Genomic DNA, 22638 nt, shown 5'->3' with positions numbered 1-22638 from the left:
ATTTCTAAAAAGAATAATTCAAGTATAACTGCAATTCCATAAAAGTATTACATGGAGCTTTAGGAAACTGACTGTTGAACTGCTCACAGTCCAGTAGTATAGCAAGTCAATTTATTATTGTGTATCAGTAAGGATTCAACCAGAGAAATAGAACTAGTAGAATAAAGATTCAAAGATGCATTGCAAGGTATGGGGTTATGCTGTTGTGTAGGCTGGCAAACCAAGTCTGAAATCCAGCAAATACCTCATCAGAAAGGCATGCAGGAACTGTCAGGTACAAGCTAAAGCAGCTATGCACAAACATAAGTTCCTGGAAACCTCAGTGATGTCTTCAGGCTTTTCAACCAATTGAGTCACTCCTGCCTAGAATATCGAGGAGAATCCTGTTACTTGAAGTCATCTAATTACACACTTCAGTCACCTCTATGAATTACCTTCATTATTACACCTAAATTGATGTTTGACTAAATAACTAGAAACTAGAACTAGCCAAATTGACACATAAAACTGACCATTACAGAGTGCTCTGTAGACATATAGAAACAGGAAATTTAAAAATCAAGTGCCAAAAGATGAAGTATCACACTTCATAAATAAGGAACAGATATATTAATCAATAAAAAGTGAGGATTAGAAGCTAGAACTTCCATGACAGCTAACTGGACACATAGCCTTCCATATCTTTTCTCCTACCATCCTAATAAAAAGAATCCCACTAGGGCTTAGGATGGCATAAGAGAATGTAATAGCAAACAACATTTATTTAGAGCTTTTTAGGCAGTTTACATGTATTGACTGTCTTAATCTCTTAATCCTTAATAAATCTATATCATAACACTGCTCTAAGTACTTTTATGATTGTCATTTTATATAGGAGAGGATGGGGGAGAGAATTGAGACTTCAAAGTAATATATTCTATAATTTGTCAAAGTTACAAAGCTGGGAAGCAGTGGAGCTAAAATTTGAATTTATGGAATTTGTTCATTAGGGTACACTTTTAGTTTCTATGGTCATTATGCTACTACCTCTCTGTGGAATAGATTTTGAAAGTTTTGGTACTAAGATTACAATATTGTCATGCCAAGGAGTACATTAGAAACAGGACTGGGCTCAGAATATACAATAAATAAAGGTCTAAAAAAAGCTAAAAAATTATTTTTGAAAGCATATTTGGTAATATCTATACTAGTTTTTTACATACCACCCCTTAGTTTCACTTCACACAGAATAGTCTACAACTTATTCAGAAATGTAATGATGAAACATCATAGCCTGATATCAAAAGATATCTATTTCTTTTTTTATCTTTCAAATTAAGAGGATAAACATTTATAGATTATATTTGTGAAAAAGAACATCAAAATTACCTACCGAACAAAAAGGTGAGGTCATCACAGAAATGTTGGCTACTCTCTCTTTTTATGTACAAAATATCACTAATTCAAATAGGATAAATGTTAATACAAATCATCTTTAGATATAATAAAACAGAGAAACACCATTTCACTGCACTCCAGCCTGGACAGCAGAGTGAGACTCTGTCTCAAAAAACAAAAAAAGACAAAGAATAAGACATGTGGACAAGTGCAAGAAACTGTCATCTATATTACTCACATATATATGTATACAAGTATGCATACACTCTTACATTTATATGTATACATAGAAGTATGCATGCATGTATCTGTGCACACAATCCATATATAGTTCATGTATGCATGCGAACATATATATATGCACATATGTGCATATACAGGCATGCATGTGTATACATACACATACAACACATGCACACACACATATGCCAAATACACACAAACGTGACATTTCACTAGAGCAAAACTTCATAAAAACATGGGACTCCCCTGCGCTAGGACTGTGCCTGCTATATTAGAAATTTCACATTAAATATTTGTTGCACAGGTAATAAACAAAAATCCTAAATTTGACTGCAACAAGCAGGAACCCGAATTCATATCATTTTATGTCACAGTTATATTTTTAATTATAGTATAAAAGTATCAACAAGCTACTGCAATATTTTACTTAGAAAAATTCCATCATCAGATTTGTATTTTTAAAGCAAAGTTTTTGTTAACAAAGTAGCTATGCTAGAAAAAGGCAGATTGGAAACACAATAGGAAGTTGGATCAGTCAGTAATATTTTGGGTGCAAAACAGAGAAGCCAGATTCAACATATATTAGAAAATAACAAGGAAACTTAATAAAAGTATAATGTTCAATCACAGAATGTTTTGATCGAATGAGGAACAATAAGCCATACAGCTCAGTTACATGAAACATCTGTTTTACATAAATAAAGGATCTATTTATCTATGTATCTACCTAGCACTCCTCTCCTCTTCCTGGGTTCTTCTTGCATATTTTTAATCCTAAAGAAAAAATGTATGATATTCCTCCTCATACTGGGGAAGAAGGCTGCTCAGGAAGCTTATTTTGTCTTCTGTGGCTGTTTGGCTAAAGAGAGATTCAATAGATTTGCTAAACAATATTGTGCTTATACTTAAAGCACTGCATTGTACACTTAAAGTCTATTAGGGGTAGCTATCATGTTAACTGTTATCACAGTAATTAAACAAAATCTTCTTTAAAATTTCAGGGAAGTTATTGTATTTGTCCAGCCTGTTTAAATGCTGAGCTAATCATCTGTAATCTGAGAGTGAAGGGTGTAAAGCATATGGTAATAGTTCAAATTTCATGGTTGGAATATACAAACGTGGAGCTTTGCTAGTAGAAGGACTGGGAGGAATACTGCATAAATAAACAATATATAATTCACTACACTTTTTTAGTAATCACACAAATAAATGAAAACTATAACTTCCCTAATATACACATCTAAGAAGTAGTAAGTAGGAGGTATGATATCTCAAGGATAAAATTGATAGAATGGTGAGCAATAATCTAAGAAGTGAAGGGGAAGTTCCCTAGTGTTGTATCTTGGGGACTTGACTTGGAAGACAGACAGGTATTTACATGTGGACATACAGCTGTTACGGGAAAGCCATCTAGAGATGTCTTGAAGGCATTTGGGCACATACTCGGACTTCATGAGTAGCACCTTGCTTAGAGGGCTTGTTTAATTTTTGTCTATTCCTGATGAGGCAGAGTGTGGACTCTGAGGAGGAAAGAAAGATTAGGCTGAAACTCTAAATGGCAGTGTAAATAGGAGCAGGAGACGATAAATCTTTTTAGGCGGTCATAGTAACACAAAGAGAGATAGAGAAAGAGGAAAAAAAATAGTATCTTAACAACCAGTAAAAAGCAAGGAGTTTGAACAGTTTCAAATTCTAGAAAGAGTTTAGATGATGCCAGGCATGATGGCTCATGTCTGTAATACCAGCATTTTGAGAGCCCAAGAAGGGAAGATTGCTTGAGACCAGTTTGACACTACCCTAGGCAACAGAGCAAAACGCTGTCTCTACCAAAATAAGAAAAATAAAAAGTTATCCTAGTGTAGTTGTGCATAACTGTGGTCCCAGCTACTCAGAAGGCTGAGGCAGGAGGATGGTTTGAGCCCAGGAGTTCCAGGTTGCAATGAGTTATAATCACGCCACTACACTCCACTACACCGGGCAACAGAGCGAGACCATGTCTCATAGAATAATAATAATAATAATAATAATAATAATAATAATAATGACGATGATGTCTAGAATAGAATGAGTTTAGTAAAAACATTAAAAATTGTTTATTGTAATAAGCATTTGGGAGGTCATTGTTGAAACTGATGTTAGCAGCATATTAAGGAGTTGGAGGAAGAAACAAAACTTATAGTATATGATGCAGTGACTGAGTTTAAGATAGTGCAGACTACACTATCTGAAGCCTAGAAGTTATCACAACTAAAGAGGCACTCATTTTCTAGAGAGTGCTTTCCTATGGTACTATAGGAAACATTATGAAAACTGCTCATAATTTAAACCTTAAAAATAGAAAAATTTTAAAATTTTGAACATTCTCCCATTATTGTTTGATTTACATAATTTTTTAATTTTGAATTATAGCAAATCACATTAATTTTATGAAATTAAAATGCACTGCTCAATAATTTATCACAAATAAAATGTTCATGTAACAATAACGAAGGTTAAAAAGTAGGACCTTGTTGACAATTCCTAGAATTTCCCTGCAATCACTGTCTCTCTATCCTTAAAAATAACCTTTACTTTAGATTTGTGTTCATGAGAGTGTGTGTGAGAGGATCACTTAGGATCACTAATTTCCGTGCTTTAAAACAATATATAAGTGTAATTTTAAAGAAAGATCTCTGACAACAGTATGAGTTCATCCACCTATAATTGATCCATATTTGCCAATTATGGTACATTTTTATAAGCATATGAAATGTACTTAAAATATATTTATTGAAGGCTAGTTATGTATGTCCAGTATTTTAATATATGTTTGCTGATCATATTTTTCAAATCTATATTTACTTAGTAATTACTTTCTGGCAGTTCTCAATTACTGAGAGGTGTGTGTTATTGTTCATTCTGAATGTCATTTTGATTCATCCTCTTCTTAATTTTGACAGTTTTTGTTTCTTTAAGTTTTTTAATTTATATAAATTTAGAATTGTAATTTCTTCCCAGTAAATGGAAACTCTTATTATTACAAAATTTCTCTCTTTATTAAAGCTTTTTGTCAAATGTCAATTTTCTCTGATATTAATATAGCTCTCAGTTTTATTTTGCTTAGTGTTGACATAATTCATTTTCTTTCCTTTGTATTACTTTCTGTAGCTTGACATAGTATAAGTTTCTGTTGTAAAGATCACATAAGATAAACAGATAACCTCTAATGTTTGTAGCTCTGACTTATATAGTCTACATGTACTTCAGTTTTGAATGCATATTTTCCATTTTTACTTGTCTAATCAGACTACTTTAAAACCTATGTTAATCCAGCACAGTACATTACCTCATGTGGTCATCATTGTTCTAGAATGCCTCATTTTACTTCTAAGTGCCCCTTGCTTTTGTTTACATTAAATCACTATTTAAAGATGAATAACTTCCTGTTAAAGTGATTGTAAACAGAAATGCAAGTTGAGTCTTGTCATTGCAGAGCAGTACTAAATTATAAGCTGCTCATTCAGATGATAGAATATACACTTATATAATTTTATATTATTTTATAATGAAAATATATGCACAAACTCATACAGGAATTTATGGACACAATAAACTTATCAACTCACATAGACGTTTGTGAACACCTAAGAATTTATTTCTAGGCACAAAATTGTCCTAAGAACACAGGTTGAGAAATTTGCTGATCTTAAAATCTAAATACCTGTCTGACATACATATGTGGATTCTTTCCCATTCTTCTATTCTCTCAAACACCGTCCAATCAGGCTTTTGCTGGAAGCGTAGTACCAAACACAGCTCCTGTAAAAGTCTCATGTCTTCTTTGATCCTAAAAGTCTATAGACAATTACTAATCTTTACCCTACTGGACCCATGTTTGTCAAAGGTAATTACCACCCTCCTGTTAGACATTATCCATTTAATAGCTGCTAAGAACACCAACCCCTCTGCTTTTCTCAACATTGTCACTTATTCCTCAGTCTCCTTTTCTATTTCCTGTCTTTTCACTGAATTCTCCGTGGCTCAGTCAAATTCCTCAGGTTTTATCCCTTGCTCTTCATTTCTAATTATAGTCACTTTCCAGGCGGTTTTATTTGGGTCTTTCATTTATATTCATATATATGCTTAATAATAAACTTATTTTAAAAAGAAATATATACTTTGTAATTCAAGTTATAGTATAAAACAAAGATTTTTCCAATATGTATATAATGAATATATTTTTATATCTACCTACAATTTTATATAAGCTGACTTATTTTATTAAAAAATATGAAAATGTATCACATTCAAAAACCTCCTTTAATATATAGGCCAGAATATTTAATATTATGAAAAGTTTTCTTACTTTATAATTTTATACAACAATGGATAATAATCTGATAATTTCTAAAATTAATGTAGTTTAATTTGATTTAATTAAAGTTAAAATAAAAACTTTTGAATATGTGCCTTGAATCATTGTATTATGTTAAGAAATAACTATAATTTTTCAACATATTTAAATTACAATATATAATGAATATACATATAATTTGGAAGATTTTAAACGTCTATGTTATTAGTAAAGATGTATCTCATCAGCCTCAGATTTTACATAACTAAGAATGAGTATACTATATCCTACTTTTTAAAAAAGAACCTATGAAGATTATAAAACATACTTGCAAAGCTAATCAAAATGTCTCGTTATATGTATCAATGAATAAAATATATTATTTTAAAGTGGTTATTTATTTGGGAAAGAGAAGTAGCCATGTACATTGTTTATAAGTTATAGGCATCAAATAATTTGGTACTGGGTGGTGGTTGATCTGGGTTATAGGACTAGAGCTAGTTTTATTTTTGCTTTTTATTTTAGTTTAAGTTCTGGGGTACATGTGCAGAACATGCAGTTTTGTTACACATGTATACATATGCCATGGTGGTTTGCTGCACTCATCAACCGGTCACCTACATTAAGTATTTCTCCTAATGCTATCCCTCTCCTATTCCTCCACCCACTGACAGGCCCCAGTGTGTGATGTTCCCCTCCCTGTGTCCATGTGTTCTCATTGTTCAACTCCCACTTATGAGTAAGAATGTGCAGTGTTTGGCTTTCTGTTCTTGTGTTAGTTTCCTGAGAATGATGGTTTCCAGCTTCATCCATGTCCCTGCAAAGGCATGAACTCATCCTTTTTTATAGCTGCAGAGTATTTCATGGTGTATATGTGTCACATTTTCTTTATCCAGTTTGTCATTGGTGGACATTTCTGTTGGTTCCAAGTCTTTGCTATTGTGAATAGTGCCACAATAAACATAAATGTGAATGTGTCTTTATAGTAGAATGATTTATAATCATTTGGGTATATACCCAGTACTGGGATTGCTGGGTCAAATGGTATTTCTGGTTCTAGATCCTTGAGGAATCGCTACATTCTCTTCCACAGTGGTTTAACTAATTTACACTCCCACCAACAGTGTAAAAGTGTTCCTATTTCTCCACATCCTCTCCATCATCTGTTGTTTACTGACTTTTTAGTGATTCTAACTGGCATGAGATGGTATCTCATTGTGGTTATAATTTGCATTTCTCTAATGACCAGTGGCGATGAGCATTTTTTCATGTTTGTTGGATGCATAAATGACTTCTTTTGAGAAGTTTCTGTTTATATCCTTTGCCCAATTTTTGGTGGTTTTTTTTTTTTGGAAATTTGTTTATATTCTTTGTAGATTATGGATATTAGCTCTTGGTCAGATGGATAGATTGCAAAAATTTTCTCCCATTCTGTAGGTTCCCTGTTCACTCTGATGATAGTTTCTTTTGCTGTGCAGAAGCTGTTTAGTTTAATTAGATCCCATTTGTCAATTTTGGCTTTGTTGCCATTGTTTTTGGTGTTTTAGACATGAAGTCTTTGCCCATGCCTATGTCCTGAATGGTATTGCCTAGGTTTTCCTCTAGGATTATTATGGCTTTAGGTCTTATGTTTAAGTCTTTAGTCCATCTTGAGTTAATTTTTGTACAAGGTGTAAGGAAGAGGTCCAGTTTCAGTTTCCTGCATATGGGTAGCCAGTTTTCCCAACACCATTAAATAGGGAATCCTTTCCCCATTGCTTGTTTGTGTCAGGTTTGTCAAAGATCAGATGGTTGTAGATGTGTGGCATTATTTCTGAGGCCTCTGCTCTGTTCCATTAGTCTATATATCTGGTTTGGTACCAGTACCATGCTCTTTTGGTTACTGTAGACTTGTAGTATAGTTTGAAGTCAGGTAGAGTGATACCTCCAGCTTTGTTCTTTTTAGTTAGGATTGTCTTGGCAATGCAGGCTCTTTTTTGGTTCCACATGAACTTTAAAGTAGTTTTTTCCAATTCTGTGAAGAAAGTCAATGGTAGCTTGATGGGGATAGCATTGAATCTATAAATTATTTTGGGCAGTATGACCATTTTCACAATATGGTCTCTTCCTATCCATGAGCATGGAATGTTTTTCCATTTGTTTGTGTCCTCTCATTTCTTTGATTAGTGGTTTGTAGTTCTCCTTGAAGAGGTCCTTCACATCACTTGTAAGTTGTATTCCTAGGTATTTTATTCTCTTTGTAGCAATTGTGGACGAGAGTTCACTCATGATTTGGCTTTCTGTTTATCTGTTATTGGTGTATAGGAATGCTTGTGATTTTTGCACATTGATTTTGTATCCTGAGACTATGCTGAAGTTGCTTATCAACTTGAGATTTTGGGCTGAGACGATGTGGTTTTCTAAATATACAATTATGTTATCTGCAAACAGAGACAATTTGACTTCCTCTCTTCCTATTTGAATACCCTTTATTTCTTTCTCTTGCCTGACTGCCCTGGCCAGAACTTCCAAACTATGTTGAATAGGAGGGGTGATAGAAGGCATCCTTGTCTTATGCCGGTTTTCAAAGGGAATGCTTCTACCTCTTGCCCATTCAGTATGATATTGGCTGTGTGTTTGTCATATTTTGAGATACATTCCATTAATGCTTAGTTTATTGCAAGTTTTTAGCAAGAAGCGGTGTTGAATTTTATTGAAGGCCTTTTCTGCACCTATTGAGATAATTATGTGGTTTTTGTCATTGGTTCTGTTTATGTGATGGATTATGTTTGTGAACCAGCCTTGCATCCCAGGGATGAAGCCAACTTGATCATGGTGGATAAGCTTTTTGATGTGCTGCTGGTTTCAGTTTGCCAGTATGTTATTGAGTATTTTCGCATCAATGTTCGTCAGGGATGTTGACCTGAAATTTTCTTTTTTTATTGTGTCTCTGCCATTTTTGGTGTCAGGATGATGCTGGCCTCATAAAATGAGTTAGGGAGTATTCCCTCTTTTTCTATTGATGGGAGTAGTTTCAGAAGGAATGGTGCCAGCTCCTCTTTGTACCTCTGGTAGAATTCAGCTATTCATTTGTCTGGTCGTGGATTTTTTAGGTTGGTAGGCTATGAATTGCTGCCTCAATTTCAGAACTTGTTATTGGTCTATTCAGGGATTCAACTTCTTCCTGGTTCAGACTTGGGAGGATGTATGTGTCCAAGAATTTATCAATTTCTTCTAGATTTTCTAGCTTATTTGCATAGAGGGGTTTATAGTATTCTCTAATGGTTGTATTTCTCTGGAATTGTGGTGATATCCCCTATATCATTTTTTATTGCATCTGTTTGATTCTTCTCTCTTTTCTTCTCTATTAGTCTGGCTAGTGGTCTAGCTATTTTGTTCATCTTTTCAAAATACCAGCTCCTGAATTAATTACTTTTTGAGGGGTTTTTCGTGTTTCTGTTTCCTTCAGTTCTGCTCTGATCTTAGTTATTTTTTTGCCTTCTGCTAGTTTTTGAATTTGTTTGCTGCTGCTTCCCTAGTTTCTTTTAATTTCAATGTTAGGGTGTCAATTTTAGATCTTTTCTGCTTTCCCTTGTAGGCCTTTAGTGCTATAAATTTCCCTCTACACACTGCTTTAAATGTGTCCTACAGCATTTTTAAACAGGTATACAGAAATTCAAATATACTAGAAACAGATTCTGCTATAGCAGAATCCCAATACAGATCATCCCCTCCACTGATTACAACTAAAAGCTCTGAACAAAATAATAATAATACATAATGCAAATGTGAATATTAATAAACTACTAGAGGACTCTATGCTGAGTAATCAAATATGAAGAATTTACTCACATGGGGAAATAAAGGCCAAATTAAGACATTCTCTGATTAAAGAAATCTAAGAGAAGTTTTGTCATGAGACACACTGCAAAAAGTGCTATGAAGAAAATTCTTCAGGCTGGAGACAAACTATATCAGATGGCGAATTACACTCTCAAAAGGAAATGAAGTAGTAACAATAATGATAGTATCTACCTGTATAAATATAATATACTTCTTTTCCTCATTTAAATTATTTAAAATGGGCCAGGCGTGGTGGCTCATGCCTGTAATCCTAGCACTTTGGGAGGCCAAGGCAGGCAGATCACAAGGTCAGGAGATCAAGACCATCTGGGTTAACACGGTGAAACCCTGACTCTACTATAAATACAAAAAATTATCTGGGCATGGTGGTGGGCACCTGTAGTCCTAGCTACTCACACAGTGATAAAAGAGAATATTAATTTATGAATGTGTATAAGGCTAATAGTAGAGCCTTAAAAGATACAAGACAAAAATTCACAGATTTGATTGGAAGGATAGCAATAAATTATACATCTTTCAGCAATTGATAGAACAATTATACAAATATTTAGGAAGTCAGAAAAGATATAAATGAAATTATAAAAATTATTAATTTGATTAACATATGTAGAACAGAATGCTCCCTCCAACAACTGCAGAATGCAGATTTTTTTTTTCCAGTGCACATGATACATTTAAAGACATAAAACATTTTAGAAACTGGAACTCCCAAATACATTTTAAAAATATAAAAATCATGTGATGTGTATTCTCTGACAACACAGACATAAATTCAAAAAATAAATTATGCTAAGCTATATTGGAAACTCTAAAAATACATAAATTAATTCCCATTTAAATAATTAATGGCTCATAGATTAAATCACAGGAGGAATTAAAATATAATTAGAACTGAATGATCATTAAAAGATAATGTATGAAAATGTATGCAATGCAGTTAAAGTAGTGCTTAGTTGGAAACATAGCAAGCTATAAAGCCTAAAATAGAAACAAAGCAATTAATAACATATATTAAAACTTAAAATAGCAATGAGGAAATATCAAAAAACAATGATCTTACATTCTGTCTTAAAATATACAATACATGGCCAGGCACAGTGGCTTACACCTGTAATTCCAGCACTTTGGGAGGCTGAGGCAGGTAGATCCCTTAAGCCAGGAGTTCCACACCAGCCTGGGCAACATGGTGAAACCCCATCTCTACAAAAAATACAAAAATTAGCTCAGCATGCTGGTGCATGCCTATAGTCCCATCTACTTGGGAGACTGGGGTGAGAGGATCATCTGAGCCTGGGAAGGTCCAAGGCTGCAGTGAGCCATGACTGCACCTCAGCCTGGATGAAAGAATGAGACCCTATCTCAAAAAATATATGTAAAATATAATTAACAATCCCAAAATAAGTAGAAAGAAGGAGATGGTAGAGATACACATAGAAAATAGAGCAATTTAGCAACACCAAAAGATGATTCTTTTAAAACAATTTTTAAAAAGTGGATTAATTGCTAGATTAATCAAGAGAAAAAACGAAGCTCAAAAATTACCATAAATGGGACCTAAGTATGGTTATCAACAGAGATTTGACAGATAGAAAAATGCGTAAATAGAATACTATGAATAACTGTGTAATGAAAACATTAAAACTCAGAAGAAATTTGAAAATTTCTTGATAAATGTAACTTGCCAAAACTGACTCAAGAGGAAATACAAAAACTAAGTAGTCCTATATCCTTTCAGGAATTTTAATTCCTTTTATAAAAGTTTTTATTGATATTTAATATTTATAAATACTTATTATACACGTTATATGTCAGTAAATGCATATAATGTGCAATGATCAAATCAAGGTGTTTAGTTTATCCATCACCCCAAACATGTATCTTTTATTTGTGTTGGAAACATTACAATTCCAACCTTTTAGTTATTTTAAAGTATATAATAAATTACTGTTAACTATAATTTCTCTACTGTACTATTGAATATTAGAACGTATTCCTCCTGTCGAAATGCATTTTTGTATCTGTGAACCAATTTCTCTTTATTTCTCCTTCCCGTTATCCTTCAAAGACTCTAGTAACCACATCTCTACTCTCCATCTCCATGAGATCAACTTTTTTAGCTTGAGTATAAGAGTAAGACTATGCAATAACTGCTTTTCTGTGCCTGGTGTATTTGACTTAACATAATGGCCTCCAGTTCCACCCACGTTGCTGCAAATGATAGGATTTCATTCTCAGTTTATGTTTGACTAATGTTCTATTGTGTATCTACATCACATTTTCTATCAGTCTATTAATGGACCCTTAGTTTGATTCATATCTTGGTAATTGTGAATAATGCTGCAATAAACATGGGAGTGGTGATATCTCTTTGATGATTTCCTTTCCTTTGAATATATACCCAGCAGCGGGATTACTAGATGATACGATTGCTCTATTTTTAGTTTTTGTAGGGAACACCATGATGTTTTCTGTAATGGCTTTACTACTTTACATTTCCACCAACAATGTAGGAATGTTTCTCCTTCTCCACATCCTCACCAGCATTTGTTATTTTTTATCTTTTTGATAAGTCATTCTATTGATTTTCCTTTACCTGATGATAGGTGATATTGAGTATTTTTATATATACTTGTTGGCCATTTGTATGTTTTCTTTTGAAAAACGTCTATTCAAGTCTTTTGTTGATTTTAAAACTGGATTATTTGCTTTTCTTCCTACTGAATTGAGTTACTTACATAGCCTTATTATTAATCCCTCATCAGATGGATACTTTGCAAATTTTTATGCCATTCTTTAGGCTGTCTCTGCCTTTGTTGATTAATTCCTTTGCTGTATAAAAGTTGTTTATCTTGATGCAATCCCATTTGTCTATTTTTGGTTTTGTTACCTGTACTTTTGTGGTCTTATTCAAAAAAGCTTTGTCTAGACCAATGTCCTGTAGTGTTTCCCTGACATTTTCTTCTAGTCATTTCATAGTTTCAGGTCCTACATTTAAGTCTTTAATACATTTTGACTTGATTTTTCTATATGGTGAAAGATGAGGATCTAGTTCCATTCTTCTACATATGAATATCCAGTTTTCCTAGCAATATTTATTGAAGTGTGTCTTTACCCCAATTTATATTCTTGGCACCTTTGACAGCAGTAATGGTGCCATAAATTAGTGAATTTGTTTCTGTATTCTTTATTCTGCTCCATTGGTCTATGTTCTATTTTTATGCCGGTACTATTCTGTTTTAGTTACTACAGACGTTTAGTGTAAGTTGAAATGAGATGGTGTGATGCCTTCAGATTTGTTCTTTTGCTCAATTTTGCTCTGGCCATTTGGGGTCTTTTGTGAATTTATACAAATTTCAGGGTTTCTTTCTATTTCTGTGAAAAATGTCATTGATATTTTGATAAGAATTACATTGGAGCTGTAGATTGCTATGGTAGCAGAGACATGTTAGCAATAACGTGTTCAAATCCATGAGCATTTGTTATTTGTTGTGGTTTTGATTTGCATTTCCTTGATTAGTGATGTTGAGCACTTTTTCATAAACTTTTTTTCCTTGTGTATGTCTTATTCTAAGAATGTCTATTCAGATCCTTTGTCCACTTTTTAATGAGACTGTTATTTTTGATGTGGATGTGTTTAAGTTCCTTGTAAATATTCTCAATATTAACCCCTTGTCAAATGAATGGTTTGTAAATATTTTCTCCCATTCTGCAGATGTCTCTTTATTCTGCTGTCTTCTTTGCTGTGCAAAAGCTTTTTTAGCTTGATGTAATTTCATGTCTATTTTTGCTATTGTTGCCTTTACTTTTGAGGTCTTAAGCCATAAAATCTTTGCCTACACAATGTCCCAAAGCATTTTCCCAGGCTTTATTTCTAATAGTTTTGTAGATTTCAGTCTTGTCTTTTTTTTTTTTTTTTTTTTTTTTTTTTTTTTTGTAGTGTTTAATCCATTTTGAGTTGATTTTTGAACGTGGTAGGGGATTAGGGTCTAGTGTTTTTCTTCTGCATAAGGATATTCGGATTTCCCAGCACGACTTATTGAACTGGGTGTCCTTTCCACAACATATGTTATTGGTGTCTTTGTCAAAAATAAACTGGTTGTAAAAATTTGCATTTATTTCTGTGTTTTCTATCCTGCTCTAATGATCTGTGTGCCTATTTTACACAATACTATGCAAAATAAACACGCAGAAATCAGTACCATTTCTATACACTAATAACTAGACAAAAAAATTAAGAAAGCAATTCCATTTTCAATAACTAAAACAAAACAAACTGGAAATAAATTTAACCTAGGTGATGAAAAACCTCTACAAAAAAAAAAAAAACTGATGAAAGAAATTGAAGAGGAAACAAACAGAAGGAAAATCGTCCCATGTTCTTGAGTCAGAAGAGTTAATATTGTTAAAATGACCATACATACTACCCAAAGCAATCTACAGATTTAATGCAATCTCTGTCAAAATACCAATTACATCTTTCAAATAAATTTTAAAAAAGAATCATCAAATTTGTATTGAACCACAAAAGAGCCTGAACAATCAAAGCAATATTGAGCAAAAAGAACAAAGCTGGAGGCATCACACTGCCTGACCTTAAAATATAGGGCAAAGCTATATTAACCAAAAGAGGTATTTGAATTATTTACTCAAAATCTTCCTCAAAAGAAAACTTCAGGACAAGATTATTTCACTCGTAAATTTAATTTAATATTCTAGGAAGAAACAACAACCTTACCACAATCTTTTCAGAAAATATACCTTAAAATATTGTATACAACCCAGATTATACTCCCTAGTATCAAAATCTGGCAAACATATTTTCTTGGACTTTTTATGAAGAGAAATAAGCAGTTTTTATCTTTATATCCATGTATGTCATATGTCTTTCTTTCTAACCACTTTTTGTAAGACTACAATTACATAGATAGCAACTGTTTGATATTGTATCATTGTTTTCTTTAACTATGTTCAAGTTTTTTCAGCCTTTTATTTTTCTTCTCTGTTTCAGTGTAGACAGCTACTCCTTTAAATTTGCTGGTTTTTCTTCTGCAATGTCCAATTTGTTGTTTAGCACAGCCAGTTAATTTTCACCATAATTATTATATTTTTGAGCTTCAGAAGTCCCTTTCTGTTTTTTGTATTTTCATTTTTTTCTGCTATTTGTGGTCAGTTTTTCCTGTAATTATTTGAATATAATTACAATTGCTCTAGAGTATTTTGTCATTTTTTAAATCACCTTTGCGTTTCCTGGAACTGTTTCTATGCATATATTTATCTACTAGTGTTGGATCATATTTTATGGCCAGTTGGCATTATTGAACAAATGTTACATTGTTTAGTGATGGATTTTGCTGTCTTCATTTAAATACTATTATTGTTTTCTCTTCATAGGCTATCATGTATTTGCAGATCAGCTTAATTCTTTTGAGACCTGCTTTTAAACTTTGTTAGAGTAGGTCTGGAGTAGCTTTTTGTTTATGATTTACTTAGCCCCACAACCAAAATATGTTATCCTACACAACTGAAATATTGGGTGTTCCATGAGATTTTGTACTCTGGTTGGTCAGAACTTAAATATCTCTACCTCATAGGTCCCTGGTAATTCTTCTTTGCCTAGCCTTGCAGAGTTTCATTCAAGTTATGCTTGGGTTAGAGTTCAGCCAAAAATTTATGGATATTCCTGTGCAAATTTCTGGATTACCTTCTCTGTATAGTGTCCTTTTTAAAGTACTTTGCCCACTAATTCCTAATACCTCAGCCTTCACTGATTTTGACCTATCACTTTGACTCATTATGACCAGAATGGTATAGATTTATTTTTTCCTGCAAAGTAATTCCAGGAAGAAATACATAGCAATAGTAATAACCAACTGATTTATTCCCATTCTGTCAGGAATTGCCATCATGTGATGCACATTGTCTAATGCCTGACAGTTTATTTTTTCATTGTGTAATTCAATTTTTTGTTGTTTTTAGTTTTAGAAAGTCCAATACCAAGGAATCCATAATGGCTAGAAAAGGAACTCCATTGCTTTTCTTTCGACATTATGTCAGAATTACCACTTATCCAAGGCTTCTATGTTGTATGTCTCCTAAACATTTTTAACAGATGATCCCATACCAAACTAATAATATAAGTTCTTATCTTTCTCCACACCAAGATATCTTCCTTCTGCTCAATTATTCTTTTATCTCATGTTCAGAAGCCTTGATTGTTTTCATTTCACATTTAAAATTAAATTTTAATTATCTACTGTTGTCCCTATGTTTCTACACTTATCTGGCCCCCACCTCTTCTCTGATGACATCTCCAAATATTTCACCCTTTGATCACTATGTACAAGTCATACTGTCCTCTATTCTTTTCCAAGAAGACATAAAACTTGTCTCTTTCTTAGGACTTTTGCACAAGCTATTTACATACCTAGGCAACTCTTTCCCCAAATTCTGACATCAGAGTATCTTTTGATGTGAAAGTGTTATACAGGAGTGTAAAAACATAAGAAAAGGCTTAAGTACTACTCAAATAATTTTCATAAAAAATATACATCTGTGCAACCATAATTTACAGAATATTAAATTATTAATATCATTGAAACTACTTTATGTCCCCCTCAGACATTACTCCACAAACATAACCATTATTCTGACTACCATCTTAATAGCTTTTTTGATGTTTTTCAAATTTATATAAATAAAATTATGTAGTATGTAAGCTTTTCTGTCTAATGTTGTATACTTCCTAATTATTTTAGTAGAATATATTTCAGCCTAATTGGTTTACTCTTAAAAATTCTGCCTTGTCAGGAGGATAGCTTGTGAGTCCAAGAATTTGAGGTTACAGTACACTAAGATGATAGCTGGGAATAGCCATTGCACTTTGGCCTGTGCAACAACATAGTGAGACCTCATCTCTAGAACAACAAAATTCGGCTTTACGCACTTTTAAAATTAGTTATCTTGTAATTATTTAATCATCTACTTTTTTCCTAGCCCCTTTCAATATCTGTCAGTTTATCTACCTACCTATTTATACAACTGTGTATCCCCCTTAGGAAAGATACTCCTTAAAGCCCAATGTCTAAAAATGTGCCTGAAACAAGTAGGTACTCAGTGAAGATCTGAGAAGTGAACCAATGGATATTTAAATCAGTGATATGGTCACGGGATCTTTGGGGTGTTGCTTTTCCAACTAGAAATCTCTGTGGCTGGTGGTGCCTTTGCCTGAGTTTTACTCGGGCCCACTGGACCCATTCTGTCCCTCAGCCTAGCAGGCTGCGGCTTGTCAGGGTAAACAGCTCCAGCCACCAGCATAAGCATTGGTTCCTTGTGAGGCTACAGCTGGACCAGGTGTACCACAGGCGGCTTCCATGGCTGGCACTAGGGAACACGGTGGCACCTGAAAACTTGGAGATGCCAGGAATGCAGAACCCTAAAGAGGATGTCACAGCCCTGGCTCAGGGAACTCTTAGGACTGGGCTCCCTGAAGAGCTACCACTCTTCTCTCCTCTCTTCTCATCACCCACAAGGTGGTGAGCAAGAGGTGCATTTCAGCCTTGATTTTGTTACAGCTCTTTCAGCCTCACGATTCAGTGGGTCCTGAGTTCTTGTCCCATATTCAAGAAGAATGAAGTACACTGAGAAGTGAAGAGTGAGCATGGTGGAGAGGAGCCTTCCTGCATGACAGAACAGCTCAGAGGAGAATCGCAGTGTGCAGCTCCTCTCTGCAGGCAGGTTGTCCCTTGGTCTACCCCAGTCTGAGGTTTTTATGGGCTTCAGAAGGGAGGAAGTGCATGTCGATTGGTCCATGGGTGGCCATGAGTGGGTCCAGGAAAAGTACCATAAGTTCTCACTCTGGTCCCCAGGCCTCAGGGTGTCCCTGGCCTAAAAGTGGGGTTTCAGCAGGGACCCACCCTTTTCTACCCAGGAGCCTGTCTGCCTCCCACCATCGTTAACCTTCTGTCCACAGTGCCCACAGTACCCAGGCTGTTTGTGCCAAGGAATGCCTGCAAGCCCATGATAAGCTGCCCCCTTGGCACCTCTCTCATGCTCATTGGCACTCAAAGTCCACAGGGGGATGAGGTGGCAAGGGGCTGGCATGACAGTGCTGCCCCAAGCAAGCACATACCTAGCTGGGTTGTGACAGTGTCCAGGCTTGTCTATAACTTTGCTCCAAAATCAGAGTAGTTGTTGGGAGCGAGGAAAGGCCAGGCATCCCTCACTGCTGCCGGCATTATGGCAGTGGCCACTCCAGACCTCCAGCAGTCGCAGAACGCCACTATTGCCTTCATTATGAAATCTCTCCTATCTTGTCTTTTCCATTAAATTCTTTGTAGTTTGTGGCATTTGAAGAGACTCAAATTTGCTTCTGGTTCTAACACCAACTTGCTACCATGTTTTTCACCCCTTTGTTACTTAGATAAATTGAGGAAATAGGAGTATTCGATGCAAGAGTTCAAAATCTGAGCTTATCTAGAGCTTCTCACATTTGTCTTAACTGCTTTCCTTACATCATTTTTTCTTTTTTGTCAAAAATGAACACTGAAATACTATGTAGCAACTCTGGAATCTAGAAAAATAGTAAAGAGTTGTAAGGCTTACATGCGCACATTGGTATCTGACGACTTACATATACTGTGACCATCCATTGAAAAATGAAAGAACCATGCTTATTTAGTGAATTCCTACAAGTACCCATTTGATGTGGTTTGGCTGTGTCCCCACCCAAATCTCATCTTGAACTGTAGTTCCCATAATCCCCATGTGTCATGGAAGGGACCTGGTGGGAGGTAATTGAATCATGGGGGCAGTTACCCCCATGTTTCTATTCTTGTGATAGTGAGTAGCTCTCACAGGATCTGATGGTTTTAAAGGGGCTTTCCCCTTTTTGCTTGGCACTTCTCATTGCTGCTGCCATGCGAAGAAGGACATGTTTGCTTTCCCTTCTGCCATGATTGTAAGTTTCCTAAGGCCTCTCTAGCCATGTGGAACTTGAGTCAATTAAAACTGACTCCTGAATAAATTACCCAGTTATTGATATGTCTCTATTAGCAGCAGGAGAATGGACTAATACAGTAAATTGGTACTGGGTAGTGGAGTGCTGCAGTAAAGATACCTGAAAATGTGGAAGCAGTGTTGGAACTGGGTCACAGGCAGAGGCTGGGAAAGTTCGAAGGAGTCAGAAGAAGATAGAAAAATGTGGGAAAGTTTGGAACTTCCTAGCGACCTATAGAATAGGTTTGACCAAAATGCTGATAGTGATGTGGATAATAAAGTCCAGGCTGAGGTGGTCTCAGATGGAGATGAGCAATTTTTGGGGAACTGGAGTAAAGGTCACTCTTGCTATGCAAAGAGACTGGTGGTATTTTGACTCTGCCCTTGAGATCTGTGGAAGTTTGAACTTGAGAGAGATGATTTAGGGTATATTGCAGAAGAAAATTCTAAATGGCTAAGCAGTCAAGAGGAAGCAGAACATAAAAATTTATAAAATTTTCAGCCTGATAATGTGGCAGAAAAGAAAACCCTATTTTCAGAAAAGAAATTCAAGCCCACCACAGAAATTTGCATAAGTAATGAGGAGCCAAATGTTAATTACCAAGACAGTGGGGAAATGTCCCTAGGGCATGTCAGAGACCATGATGGCAGCCCCTCCCTGCACAAGTCTGGAGGCCTAGGAGAGAAAAATGGTTTTGTGGGTGGACCCAGGGGCCCCTGCTCTATTCAGCCTTAGGACACGATGCCCTGTGTTCCAGCTGCTTCGGCTTCAGCCGTGGCTAGAATAGACCAACATACAGCTCAGGAAGTTACTTCAGAGAGTGTAAGCTCCAAGCCTTCATGGCTTTCACATGATGTTGGGCCTTTAGGTGCACAGAAGTTGAGAACTGAGGTTTGAGAACCTCTATCTAGATTTCAGAAGATGTAGGGAAAAGCCTGGATGTCCAGGTAGAAGTTTGCTGCAACAGTAGAGCCCTCTTGGAGAACCTCTGCTATGACAGCACAGAAGGGAAATGTTGTGTTGGAGTACCCACACAGAGTTCCCATTGGGGAAATGCCTAGTGGAGCTGTAAGAAGAGGGCCTTCTTTCTCCAGCCCACAGAATGGTAGATCCGCTGACAGTGTGCATCCTGCACCTGGAAAATCTGCAGACACTCAATGACAACCCATTAAAGCAACTGGAATGGGGTCTGTACTCTGCATAACCACAAGGATGGAGTTGCCCAAGGCCATGGGAGCCCACCTCTTGCATCAGCATGTCCTAGATGCGAGACAGAGTCAAGGAAGATCATTTTGGAACTTTAAGGTTTAATGACTGCCCTATTTGGTTTTGGACTTGCAAAGGGCCTCTAGCCCCTTTGTTTTGGCCATTTGCAACTAATGTATTTACCCAATGCCTGTACCCCCATTGTATCTGGGAAGTAACTAAGTTGGTTTTGGTTTTGCAGGCTCATAAGCAAAAGGGCCTTGCCTCAGATGATACATTGGACTTGGACTTTTGAATTAATGCTGGAATGAGATAAGACTTTAGGGGACTGTTGAATATTGTTTGGCTATGTCTCCACCCCAATCTCTTCTTGAATTTTAGTTCCCATAATCCCCTCATGTCATGAGAGGGACTTGGTGGGAGGTAATCGAAGCATAGGGGTAGTTACCCCCATGCTGCTGTTCTTGTGATAGGGAGTGAGTTCTCACAAGATCTGATGGTTTATAAGGGACTTTTCCCCTTTTGTTTGGCAGTTCTCCTTGCTGCTGCCGTGTGAAGAAGGACAAGTTTGCCTCCCCTTCCACTATGATTGTAAGTTTCCTGAGGCCTCCCTGGCCATACAGATCTATGAGTCAATTAAACCTCTTTTATTTATAAATTACCCAGTCCCAGGTATGTCTTTATTAGCAGCATGAGAACGGACTAATAGTCCATTCTAGAGAGTATATTAGAAATTGGTTTTAAGTCTATACAATTTAATTGTAATATCTATTCAGAATAGGGGTTTAAAAATATATGGCTTAAAAAAGCAAAATGTATGGTTTAAAAAAGCATACATATAAACCATTATTTTAAATAATAATATAATATATAATAATAAATTATTTTAAATAATGGTTTAAATGTATGCCCTACTGTCAAGGCATACATATAAAAGGAATCTTCCGGAAGAAAATAGAGTGAATATAAAACCACTCATCTTAAGAAAAGAATAATTTATGTCACTTTAGATTATGACTCTATTAGTATATGTATACAAAATTTGATGATGCATAACTAGAAAAATGAAAAAGTGTGTCCTTTTAGAACATTCTTCAGCTGAGTTACATACTGAAGCTGAAAACCATAAGCAGGCACTAATAATATCCTTTATATTTCTAACTATAGTATGTTGATATTCCATGTAAGAATATCAAGTTATATAGTATGTAATAAAATATAGCACTCATAAATAACAATAGAAAAGAACTTTCAGCTCATATTTTAAAGAAAAATACTATTTAATTTTTAAGTGTATATTAATTATCAACCTAACTTTTCTTAAATAGCACTGTAAAAATACATATATAATATATATGATAAATTTTGCAATGATATAATAATAAGCATACATTATAAACCATTATTTTAAATAATAATACTGAGGTCAATATTTTCTCATCTTGCATGTAAATCCATATATTCAAAAGAGGAAAAATATTGCCAACCAGTTAAACACAGGTAAAAAACTAGAATTTAGAAAACAAGTCCATACTCTCGAGCCTAATTCTACATGTCTTTTCACTACAGCAGGTATAATACAGTTAAATTTAAAATAAAACAAGAATGAATTTAAACTTTACATTTAAAATTTTAAATTTAAAATGTTACATTTAAAAATGTGTTCCTTCTATATATGAGAAAATATGCTTATTACCTTGTCCAGTGTTTTCTCAAATCTTGTATTTTATTCCCTCTAGTATGAAAACTTGGGTCTGTATCCAAGAATATAGGAGTGCAGCTGTTGTTTATCCTGAACTATTCACTTTTACTTCTAACAGTTCATGCACAGCTGTGGAGTTGAAGGGATTAAAAAGTTAGAATAGAGAAAGTTATGCACGGTCTACAAAAAGAACAACAATTTTAAACTCTTCATAGTTTACAAATGTTAACTTCTATCTCCTGAGGTAATCCTGATTCCATTATATAGTCCTGGACTGCTAAAATGACCAACATTTTCCTTACTTTGATGTTGGAAATAAAGTGTTTCTTGCCTTTAGCAATAATAAAATCTTTACAGAGAAAGTTGCATCCCACAGACTTGAAGCAGTATTACAAAATATAGTTCTTTTAACCATGATCTAGTGCCCATAGCACTTGAAAAAAACTTTAGAACTAATATATAAATTGTGCTAAAGAAAAGAAAGGAAGAAACAGAAAGAAAGCTTTCAATTCTTATTTTAGTTTTCGGATACTGTTTCTGCATCTAGAAAAACATGTTGTTTAAAAATCCAAACTTTCACAAATTTGTAATTAAACAGTTTAGTATAGAACATTGTACTAGAAACCAAGCAAAATTAATAGGAAATACAACATCCATGCCTCCAAAAGACGATCTCAAAAACAGATAACAGAAATTGAATTCTATTTAGAGAAGAGATCCAATACTAGCCAAACCAGAATTATACTTTAGTCTAAAACACATGAAATGCTAGATAAAACATGTCTCAAAATCGTAACTGCCCAAATTAACAGGTATACCATTCAGCATGACTGCATTATGAACAGGTTACAATCGGATGAAAATATTGATCATTTAGCTTTGAAATTAGCGAATGGTACTTTAGGCAGACAGGAATATATCCCACTCCTACAGAGGCTG

The 22638-nt window shown here is 34.9% G+C and overlaps 1 long non-coding RNA gene across 1 annotated transcript in view; it reads right to left on the bottom strand.

Annotated features, from left to right (window-relative positions):
- LOC116270500 overlaps positions 1 to 22638 on the bottom strand; it is a 64587-nt gene that overhangs the window by 21760 nt on the left and 20189 nt on the right. Inside the window, exon 2 of the long non-coding RNA XR_004178529.1 lies at positions 21694 to 21828. This is a non-coding gene — a long non-coding RNA (uncharacterized LOC116270500). The remainder of the gene's footprint in view (positions 1 to 21693; positions 21829 to 22638) is intronic.

This window comes from Papio anubis, chromosome 15, assembly GCF_008728515.1.
Source record: "Papio anubis isolate 15944 chromosome 15, Panubis1.0, whole genome shotgun sequence".
NCBI lineage: Eukaryota > Metazoa > Chordata > Mammalia > Primates > Cercopithecidae > Papio > Papio anubis.
This window is presented reverse-complemented; position numbering and strand designations above follow the sequence as displayed.